Genomic DNA, 11,132 nt, shown 5'->3' on the forward strand with positions numbered 1-11,132 from the left:
AAGAAAATTTGAATATTTTTTGCGGATTTTAATTTTATAGATTAAAACGAAAAAGATTTTAACAAGATTATTTTATATAAAAAAATATAGGTACAAAAATATAAAACACTTTAATTTACAAAGATCAAAAAGATTATTTAAATCTATTATGTATCAATGTATAATATTATAGCTTTTTTTAATGGATACTACAATTACTATGACGGTGACATATATTTATTTATTTATTTAAATTAGAAGTAAGAATTAAATGTTAGACGTTTCTTTTATTCCACAACTAATAATAGATTTCCTTCCTAAGAAGTTTTGATGAAATTAATAAATTGTTCTTCTAAAAAACAGTATTGCCAAAGATCCAATGTGTGCAGCAGTGATGTGGCTAACATTTTGCGGTGGAGTGTTCTTCAATGGGAGTTTGGAAGAGAATAAGAAAGAAGGACTTTGAAAAATGAATTTTTCAAAAATATTAAAAAATCTTTAATATTCTCTGAATTTTTTTAAAATGATAAAATAGTACTTAGCAAAATACCAAATTAACATATTTTCAATTTTTGTAATATTATAACAAATTTTTTTGTAATATTTTAACAATTTTCATTTTTTTTATAAAATGATAAAATAGTATTTATCAATAACATATTTTCAATTATTGTAATATCATAACAAAAGAGTTATATTAATATGTGATTAACATATCTTTAATACAAATTTTTTTAGTTCTCTTAAATTATGGAAAATTTATTTTTTTGAATAAAACAAAATTTCAAAAACTCTCATCAACTAAATCCTTTTATTATTTTTACTTAATCATTCGTTTTTTAAAACCCTCTCGTCCTTTTCTCTCCAAAATCTCAAACAAAATCTAAAAGTTTTTTGGATTTTTTTTCTTCAAAAAACTGATCGTAGTTCTTTGGGGTTGAATTTTTTTTTATTTCTTTGTATTTGGACTTTGTCACATGAGAGATTTCTTTATTTTAGTTTTTAGACCCCTACAGACTTTCAACATTTTTTTAATTCATTTTTCTTTTTCGTTTTTCGACCATTAAATATTACATTGCGGAGGTTAATAGTCTCGGCTAAATGCTTGAAAACCAAAAAAAAATAATAGCGCTTAATATTTATGGGGGTTTTAAAACTCATACTAAATGGTTGAAAATGAAAAGAAAAAAGTTCATGATTTTTGATTATTCTTATACCCCTATATTTTAAAACTCATACTAAATGGTTTAAAACGAAAATCCTTATCATTATTTCTATACCCGTGTATTTTTAAAATATTTCAATTCTATTATTTTCATTTATCAAATAATTTTATTATTTAATATTTACCATTTCACACCCCTACTAAAGTGTATCGGATAACTTTATTTAAAGTTTTTCGATATGTGATTTTTTTACGGTATGTAATTTTTCTTCACTGGATAACTTGTAATCATGTTTTTCGGTATGTAATTTTTATTCATCAGTTAACTTACAATCAAGTTTTTCTGTATGTAATTTTTCTACATCGAACAACTTACAATGAAGTTTTCCGGTATGTAATTTTATTCACCCGATAACTTGTAATCACATTTTCTGATATGTAATTTTTCTTAATCGAATAACTTGAATTTAGGCAACAATGAAAAATTATGGTCTAAAGTAAATAAAATTGTGGCCTAGTCTAATAGACATGGTTTTTGCAACTTATGAATAAACTGTATATCCCACGCATAAAAAATCGTTGCCTAATACATTAGACAACAATTTTATTTTCTTTAGGTAACCATTTTTCCTTGTTGCATAAACTTTTTTTTTTTCGGATAACTTACTTACGAGTTATCCGGAATGCAATTTTTCACCTTAAACAATGATTTTCTTTACTTTATGCCACAATTTTTCATTGTTACTTAAAAGAATAACCATCTAGAATCAAGAAACACATTATATTTGTAAAGAAATGAAAAATTGTATGGATACGATCTTGATTGTTCATCTTGATCAATTGTATGGTCTCTTTGTAGATTTTGATACGAAGGTTTTGTAAATGTGTTTTGGGCATTCCTTTAGCATTTCATCCTAAAGGAACAATTCCTTGAACTCTAAGAATTTCTTTAACATATTTTTGTCTTGAATATTATTTAAAAAAAATCGGATTCTTTTGTATTTCACCAATTCGAATAAAAGAGATGCATAAGGGAAAAAAGACTATAGATGTAATACATATAAGGGGAATGAATGCTTTCTTTTTTGTCATTTTTCATCTTAAATAAACTAAGTTCCATCTCACTTTTTTATTTATAATTTGAAAGTTAGTTTATCTTTCCTTTAGGCACTTCCTTAATCAACATTTGTTCAACTACTCTTTTACCCATAAATACAATGTAAGCAACAATAAAAAAATTGTGGCTTAGTAAACAAAATTGTTTCCTAACAAATAACTCACAAGAAACTTATCTAAAAATTAAAAAAAAAAAAGATGAGTTTAGGCAACACGAAAAAACAGTGGCCTAAAGTAAATAAAATTGTTCCTAAAGTTACAATTTTTCATAAGTTGCAAAATCCATGTCTATAAGAATAGACCACGGTTTTATTTACTTTAGGTCAGGGTTTTTCATTGTTGCCTAAACTCAAGTTATTTGATGAAGAAAAATTACATACTGAAAAACTTGATTTCTAGTTATCTGCTGAATAAAAATTACATATCGAAAAACCTGATTGCAAGTTATCCGATGAAGAAAAATTACATACCGGAAAACTTTATTGCAAGTTATTCGGTGAAGAAAAATTACATACCGGAAAAGTTAATTATAAGTTATCCGATGAAGAAAAAATGCATACCGAAAAACATGATTACAAGTTATTCGGTGAAGAAAAATCAAATATCGGAAAACTTTGGACAAAGTTATCCAGTACATTTAGGTGGGGGTGTATAATGGTAAATATTAAATAAGAAAAACATTTGATAAGTGAAAATGGTAGAATTAGAATATTTAAAAAAATATATGGGTAGAAGGATAATGGTAAGAGTATGAGGCAAAATTTTCGTGAGAAACCTTTCAAGGCCTCGCACTGAACCCACGTCTTTTTATTAGTGCTCTAATTCTATGAGTGTATATGTACTTTTACTAGTTTTTATTCTTTTTTTTTTTTAATCTTTGGTTAGACGCATCTTGTAACGAAGGTATACTATCTTCTTTGTACCATAATCTGTTTAGTTGCCATATATATATATATATATATATATATATATATATATATATATATATATATATATATATATATATATATATATATATATATATATATATATATATATATATATATATATATATATTCAACAAGTAACATTGGTTTTTATGTATAAATTGAAATGGAGACTAATTCAAGACCAAAACCCTATTCAAAAATGTCTCTTGGAGTATATATATGGGGACTTAAAAATGGAAGCTCTTTGTATTGGTTATGTGAAAGCATGTAAGAAGGAGTCTATTTGGTGGAGTAATTTGAATTTGATAGGTTCCTCATAAATAAGGTGTCTCGTCTAGGTTTCTAATAATGTTGTGTGTAAATTAGGCAAATGTAATCATATCCTTTTCTGGTGGATCAAGTGGCTCGGGATACTAATTTTAAAGGAAGTGTTTTCGGAAGAGTTCGATAGATTGCAGGATAAAATGGAAAGTATAAAAGAGATGGGTTATTAGCATAATCGTGTTTAGGAATGGAAATGGGAGGATGTAAGAGTTGTAAATTCAAGGGATGAAGGAGGAGGTGGTGAAGAGCTCTACAAAGTTTTATCAGAAGTTTCCCCCATTGAACAAGTTGAGGACATACTTTTTCTTTTGATAGCAGGGTGACGGACGTCACCCATATGACACCTTAGACGTCATGTGTTGTGAGAATACTAACATGCATCATCCAAATAAAGGGGAAGTCGCCATGACTTCTAGGCGAGCTCCATCTGGCTAGGTCGTAATAGTGTGACCTGTTAGGTACTGGGAAGGATGACAGGCATCATGCTGATGACGGGTCACCCGTCGTCGAGTCATAAGGCATGTTCTGACATGCTGAGTTTGGTTTTGAGGATTGATTTATCGGGTGATCAAGTTTTGGATGATGTTCGGTGTTTTGTGATATTATGAGTTGACTAATTAATTTATATAATTAATTGAGTAATATTATGCATACATGTAAGTTATGTGTAATTTGTACATATGCATGATAAGAATGGAACTATGATATGATGTTGATTGTGTTGATGAGATGTGTATGAGCTATTATAGATGCATTAAAAATATATTTTTATTACAATCAAAGTGGGGTTGTTTTGCATTTGTGGCCGTCGAGTAATTATGTATAGTCGGAGTGGGATTGTACTGCATTTTGTATGACATTCATGATAATGGTCATTGTTGGGAAAAAAGTGTGCTTGCTAGTTCACAATGGGGACTAGTGGCTTGTACCAAGCCCTTAATGGGGGCTTGAAGCTCAGAGTGGGGGCTTGGGGTTTCAAGATATTGGTACTTGGTTCTTAATGAAGAGAAAAACATCGATTCGTTATCACATGCATGTAGAGTTAAATTATGAGTCTGGTTCTGAGTGGGGACCGTGACGAGCATGAGTCGAGTCATTATTGCATTATATTGCATCATTGTGATTGGATAATTGTGATGTAATGTGAATACTTGACATGGTGTTTTATTCGGGTATGTGGATAAATGTGTAGATGTGTGAATTTATCCTGAATGTTTATGCACTATTTATTATTTGAATGTATTCTCACCCCCTTCTTGTGTTGTTGCATATGTGCTCTTCTAGAGTACTGGTAATCAAGGACGTGAGTAGGAGCTTTAGGCTGAGGACGCGTTGAGCCTATTTAGTTTCTTATCATTCGGGTCTATAGTTTGAGTCGCTCTGATATGTAACACAAGGGGAATAGGTTGTCCTATATTATTTTGTTGCGTATCTTGCTATTTTGTTTTATTCTACGATGAACCATTTTTCAAATTAATATTTATGTTGAGGCTTATGCTAAATATTTTTGAGATTTCACTTCTTATTAAACAAATTATTTTTCAATATTATATGGTTCAAATAGTTTTGATGGTTTGGATTGTGCGAGTAATGTCCTACTTGAAGAATACTTATGTTTTTATACATGTTTTATTATTAAATTACCGAGTCGAGAAGTTGGGTGTTCCATTATGCGTTTGTTTGTATCACAATAGAATGGATAAAATTTTATTTTTTTTTGTGAAAAGTTTGCGGTTGCGCTAAGGCGGGAAAATATAGTTTGATTTGTTGGATTTTTTTAAAGTGGAAGGCGAGTTATTTGAAAAACAAGCTAATTACGACTAGCATTCAAATAGTCGGGGAAAAGAGATAATATCACGTCCAAACTAATCCTTTTTCATCCAAATCATTTATGAAATTTGTGAGGCGAATTAAGTCTTAAGTCCTTAGCAGAATACAAGTATTCGAACAACAAGTTAAGTACGACTAGCATTCAAATACTCGGGGAAAAGATAAGATGTTACGTCCAAACCAATATTTTTTCATCCAATAAAGACCAAACTAAATTCGCTTAATAAACTTGTTTTGAACGGAAGACAAGTATTTGAATGGTAAGCTAATTACGGCTAGTATTTGAATGGTAACCAATTTAATTTATTATGAAAACCATTTAGAAGGATTTTTTATTATGTTTGAAAAATACTTGATGTTGATCAAGTGTTTGATTTTTATTTTTGAAAGGTTGATTTTAATAACTTTTGATTTTATTAACATTTATCAATTAAACAATTAACTAATAAAAATAAAATAAAACAACATAAAGGATATAATAAAACGGGAGGGGTGCACTATCAATACAATGGTAGAATGAGAGTAAAAATCTAAATGGGCTTAAGGTCCAATACAAAACAAGATAAGAAAAGAAAAAACATAAAAGTGAGGGGTTTGAATCAGAATTTCAATTGAGGCCCAAACAAGAGGCCCAACAAACAAAAAATAAGAAAAAAGAACAAGTTCATGTGTGGCCATCTGATTAAGATCAGATGGCCAGGATCTGATCAAGGTGTTCAAATAGATCCAAGTCTCTAAGACACCTAATTTTGATCAAATGGTCAGGTTCTAAGTGTTACCATGAGAACTCACGCATATGATCCCACTTTAATTCAAATCTGGAATCTAATGGTGAGAGGACACATGGTCACTTATTAAAAAAACAATTAAAATAGAAAAGGGAATGGAAAACACATATCCTAAGGGTTTGTTTGAAACACTTTTGAGTTTTCATTCTTAAAATTTGTTTTTGAACTCTAATTTTAAAGAGTGTTTTTAGGATGAGAATTATCAAAAATATTTGTTTGATAGACTACTTTTTAAAAATTATTTTTGAAATGTGAAAATTGAAAAAAATTATTTGGTAGTTTAATTTTCAATACTATTTTTAATAAGAGATTAAAAATATATTTAAATAGATAATTCTTTTTAATTAATAATAAAACATATTTCGTTATCTATAAATATAAATATAATTTAGTCAATAATTATTTAATATAAGATCTAAGAATGCATGTCAACGATTTTTCTTAATATTAATTATAAAATTAATAAAATATTATTTTAATAATAAGAGATTGACACATAATTTCAAACAAATGATTTAAATCATTTTCATGACATTCATCATTACTATTTTTGTTTATAATTAATCACTTTCTCTTCCTCAATTTTATAAGAAATATAAATTATACTATAATATGATTGAAAATTTTAATTTTTATTGATTTTTCTTATTAAATTAGTTTTATTATTTACGTATTATTAAAATTACAACTTTGCTAAGAAATATTCATGTTTATTATCTACTCCAATTGGAAAATAAGTGATAGATTTTAAAAATCGGATTGAATCAACAGATCAAATTGATTGAATTGAGAATCGGATGAGTTACCGATATAGTTTGATTGTTGGATTTATTAAAGTATTGTATTTGTGGAAATCGGCCAGAATCGACCAAAACTGATAAAAATTGAGAATCAACTGTTTAAATTTTTGCTTTTTTTTCCTCCGACAAAATGTCGTCATTTTGATAATTCTTTTTTTAAATAAAATTAAAATATAAAGAGATTTTGTTCAAAATTTATTTAGAAGAACTTTTCCACCTTAAAATTAAATTTATTAGACGATACATTTATTTTGTTATTCAATTTCTGTTTCCATTAGACTTTGTTCAAAATTTATATAGATTTGTATTTTGTACTATTTTGTTATGTGTATATTTAAAATTTTAATTTAAAGAATGAATTCTTAAAATTATGATATTTTGAAATTTTGAAATTTTAAAACTTTTTAGCAGTCGTGATTTTTTTTAGAGATCGGGTCACCTGATTCGACGATTTAATAACTATATAATTTTGTTATAGATACCGATTTATTCAACCAAATTATCTGATTTAATCCAATTATGTTATGCGATTCGACTAATGATCAAATGTTTTGAACGATGAACCAGTACACTCTCACCGATTTGATGACCGGTCAATTTTCTTAAACAATTATTATTAATAAAAAATATTTATTTTTTTTTAAATAAAAAAAATATATAATTTTATAAAAGGTCAAGTTGTTATAAAAAATTGAGAGGAAATCTAAATTTGTCAATTTTAAAAAAAAATAAAAAAATAAATTATTAATATTTTTTTAGAAAAAAAATGCTAATAAAAATATTTTTAAAATTAAATAAACACAGTTATTTTATTTGTATTTGGTATAACAACTTATTATTATATGGATGATAATATATTACTTTGTTTTATATATTTCTAAAAAGTATTAAGAAAAAATTAATTATAGAGATTAATAAAATTATGGTTATAATCACGAAAACTGCCATTAATGAAAATTATAGAAAAAATCTATTTCCCATGTGTATTCAATTCAATGGTAGGATATGGAAAGTGAAAAGCAAAATAAAAACTGCAACATATCAAAAGCTATTTTTGTTTTTTAGATTTAAAAACTGAAAAACTAAAAATAATTTTAGAAAACAGTTTTTAAAAATTAGCTTTTCAAATAGATTTTTTAATTTTTAATTTTTAAAAACTAAAATACTGTTTTTGGAAAGGGATTCAAGTCTTTCTCTCTCATTATGCTAACCATCTTCCCCAACCTCTCACCATCACCATTTTCAAGTTTCTTTAAACTCGAACATATAAACAAAAACAAATCCACAACAACAACTCAAATTCGAAAATGAAAAAAACCTTACAAACCAAATCACAAACGCAAAGGAAGGAGGGTGATCAATTTCGCTTCAGATGGTGGTACGTGCGAATGCATGGTGAGATGCGGCTGGTTCGTGTTGCTTCGTTGATGTTTTGCAGTGCAGTTGTGCGCACGAGGGGATGGATGCACTAAGAGAGTTGCTCGCGTCAGTAAGCTCAGTGTCACAATTTCTCAAAAATCATCCTTTTTGTTCCACTCTCCTTTCTTCTTCTACTTTTTTATTTTTGTTGTTCTAATATTGTTATTGTTGTAGTTTATGTTGATGATGTGGTTTGTGGAAGAATAGTTGTTGGATATATGGTTTGTGAAGAGGATGCAGTGAAGATTGAAGGAAAATAAGGTGGGGAGATAATGAAAAGGGAGAGTGATGAAGATGAAGGTAGTCGATGAAGATTTGATGTGGATAGTGAATCTCGAGTGGTTGTGGTGAGCAAAATGCAGATTTTTGTATGTGTTTTCTGTGTATTCTCATCTCAAATTATCTTAGGATTCATAGGAGGAATTAGGTTAGTATTTTCAAGTGTGTGAGTGTGTAAAGTGTGTGAGAGACACAAATTGTGGGAGTGTAGAAGAGTGGAGAGCAAGTTTGTTAGAATTTGAGTGAGAAATGGTGTGGAACGTGTGAGTTTTTGTGTTGTCCGCGTGAAGAAGTTATGGTATAATGTATCGATTTGGTCTGTTCTGAGGCCATAAGCTCTTGTTGTCAGTCTGACATATTCTCACCCTTAATTGTAAGTAAATAAATTAAAAAACATAATTAATGAGAGTATTATTTTTTTTGAGCATATACCATTAGTTTTAAAATTTTAAAATTAAAATACAAAATTATGTTACAAATACATCTCATAATATGATAGAGTATGCATCTACAATCTTTTATTAATTCATATTTAAGGAGTGAAATTTAAAACACTAAAATATAGGCATAAAAAATATAAATAAGCATACATTGCAAATTAGGACTTTTTATTTTATTAAAAAGAGTTGCAAATTTTTTAAAAAAAACACTATAAAATAAAATAGTAGTATTTCATTGAATATAAACTATAGTTACACCCATAATATATAAGATTTAAATGGAAACAATTTTCACCCCAATATTCATCCTATCTTTAAGTTGAAGAAGTCATTCTTCTTTCAAGTCTTCCACTTTTACTTCTGCTCAAACCAAACATCAAATGTGTATGCTTCAAACGTAAAAATAAAATTTTGGAGGAAGATTTATTTATTTTATTCAATATTATTAAGTATTTATAATAATGTAATGTATTTTAAAAATGATCACTAGTTACTACAACAACACACGGAATTATAATTACATCTACCTATCGGAAATCCTGACCAAAAACATCTTAGGACGCAATCAAAACATAGCCCACCAATGCATGTTTCGGCTATATCGTTACCAGTTGCTCCTATTAAAAAAAAAACTCAAACTCAAAATTCCTTTGTATATTTTAACAACGATTTACAAAATAGAATTTACAGGAAAAAGTTCATATTTCTTACCAAAAGATAGGACCAATGTAATGCATAAAAGTCCCAAGAGAAAAAGTTTGCTAATGTGCATTGTTATTTTTTCTGAAGATTTTATCTTTGTATTCTATTATTATCTTTTGTTCTAAGTGTTATGCATAGAAAACTTCAAGTTCTTTATATAGTACTCGTTTTATAAAAATTATTTTGAGAATTAAATCTTATTATTTATTATTTACTATGTAATATTTTAAAGAATATGGGTCGAAAAAAGGTATCAAGTTTTGGAAAACTCGTATAATACACGACTACTCACATTAAGTATTAGAAAAAGAGATACATTTTAGACTTATTACAAGTATATTATTTATCAATGCATGAAATTATAGCTTCTTTTCTTTAATGGATATTACAACTACTATGACGGTCAGATGTATTTATTTCTTTCTTTAAATTAGAAGTGAGAGTTAAATGATATTAGACGTTTCTTTTATTCCCTAACTAATAATAGATTTCCTTTCTAGAAGTTTTAATGGAATTAATAAATTGTTCTTTTGAAAAGTAGTATTGCCAAAGATCCAACGTGGCAGCAGTGAAGTGGCTGCGATTTTGCAGTGGAGTGTTCTTCAGGCTTTATTTAGGAGTTTGAAGAGAAAAAGAATGAAGGATTTTGAAATTCTGCAAAATTATATTACTCTTCTCCTTCATCATTCTATACACTCTCTCTTTCTCAATTGTTCCTTTCTTTTCATTACTATTGTATGGGTAATAACAATCTTGTTCATCAAGATTGATTGAAATTCTTCATAGATTTTGGGGGATTTCCAACATCTAATATCAAGAGCTCCGGTTGAAACGATTCGTGGAAAGAAAATCACCATGGCAACGAATCATCCAAACGGACATTTTCCAGCAAATTTTCCGATTCTCAAGAACAACAATTATGAGAATTGGTGCAAGCAGATAAAGATTGTATTATGTTATCAAGATCTTTGGGATCTTGTGAAGGAAGGAGTATCAACGCTTGCAGAAGCCGTGAGGATCAAGAAAAGGTTGCACATAAAGAATTGAAGAAGAAAGATTATAAAACTCTCTTTATAATCCATCAATGCGTTGATGTAAATAACTTTGAAGCCTCTTCCTTGTTCGTTGTTAGGGGTTTTTGAAATGTTTCATGATTTTGGTTCTAGGAAACATGCGTCTTTAGGCTTGGTGTAGTGATCCGAATATTATGGAAAATGCATAATGAAGTTATTTTTTAACAAGAAAGCTTGACAGTTAATAATTAGATGTCTTTGATTATGATTTCGGCATCGAAGTCGATTCTAGTCAATGCTTTGGGGCTTGACATTTATCTGGTTTAATGGGTGTGGTACTGTTAGATA

At 28.2% G+C, this 11,132-nt stretch overlaps 1 long non-coding RNA gene across 1 annotated transcript; it reads right to left on the minus strand.

The window, feature by feature from the left end:
• Positions 1–9,281: 9,281 nt before the first annotated feature.
• Positions 9,282–9,925, minus strand: LOC127127660 (uncharacterized). The gene is made up of 2 exons (XR_007805402.1): positions 9,781–9,925; positions 9,282–9,686 (listed from the first exon to the last, which is right to left on the minus strand). It is a non-coding gene; the product is annotated as an uncharacterized LOC127127660 (long non-coding RNA).
• Positions 9,926–11,132: the final 1,207 nt, after the last annotated feature.

The sequence above is a fragment of the Lathyrus oleraceus genome, chromosome 3 (assembly GCF_024323335.1).
Source record: "Lathyrus oleraceus cultivar Zhongwan6 chromosome 3, CAAS_Psat_ZW6_1.0, whole genome shotgun sequence".
Taxonomy (NCBI): domain Eukaryota; kingdom Viridiplantae; phylum Streptophyta; class Magnoliopsida; order Fabales; family Fabaceae; genus Lathyrus; species Lathyrus oleraceus.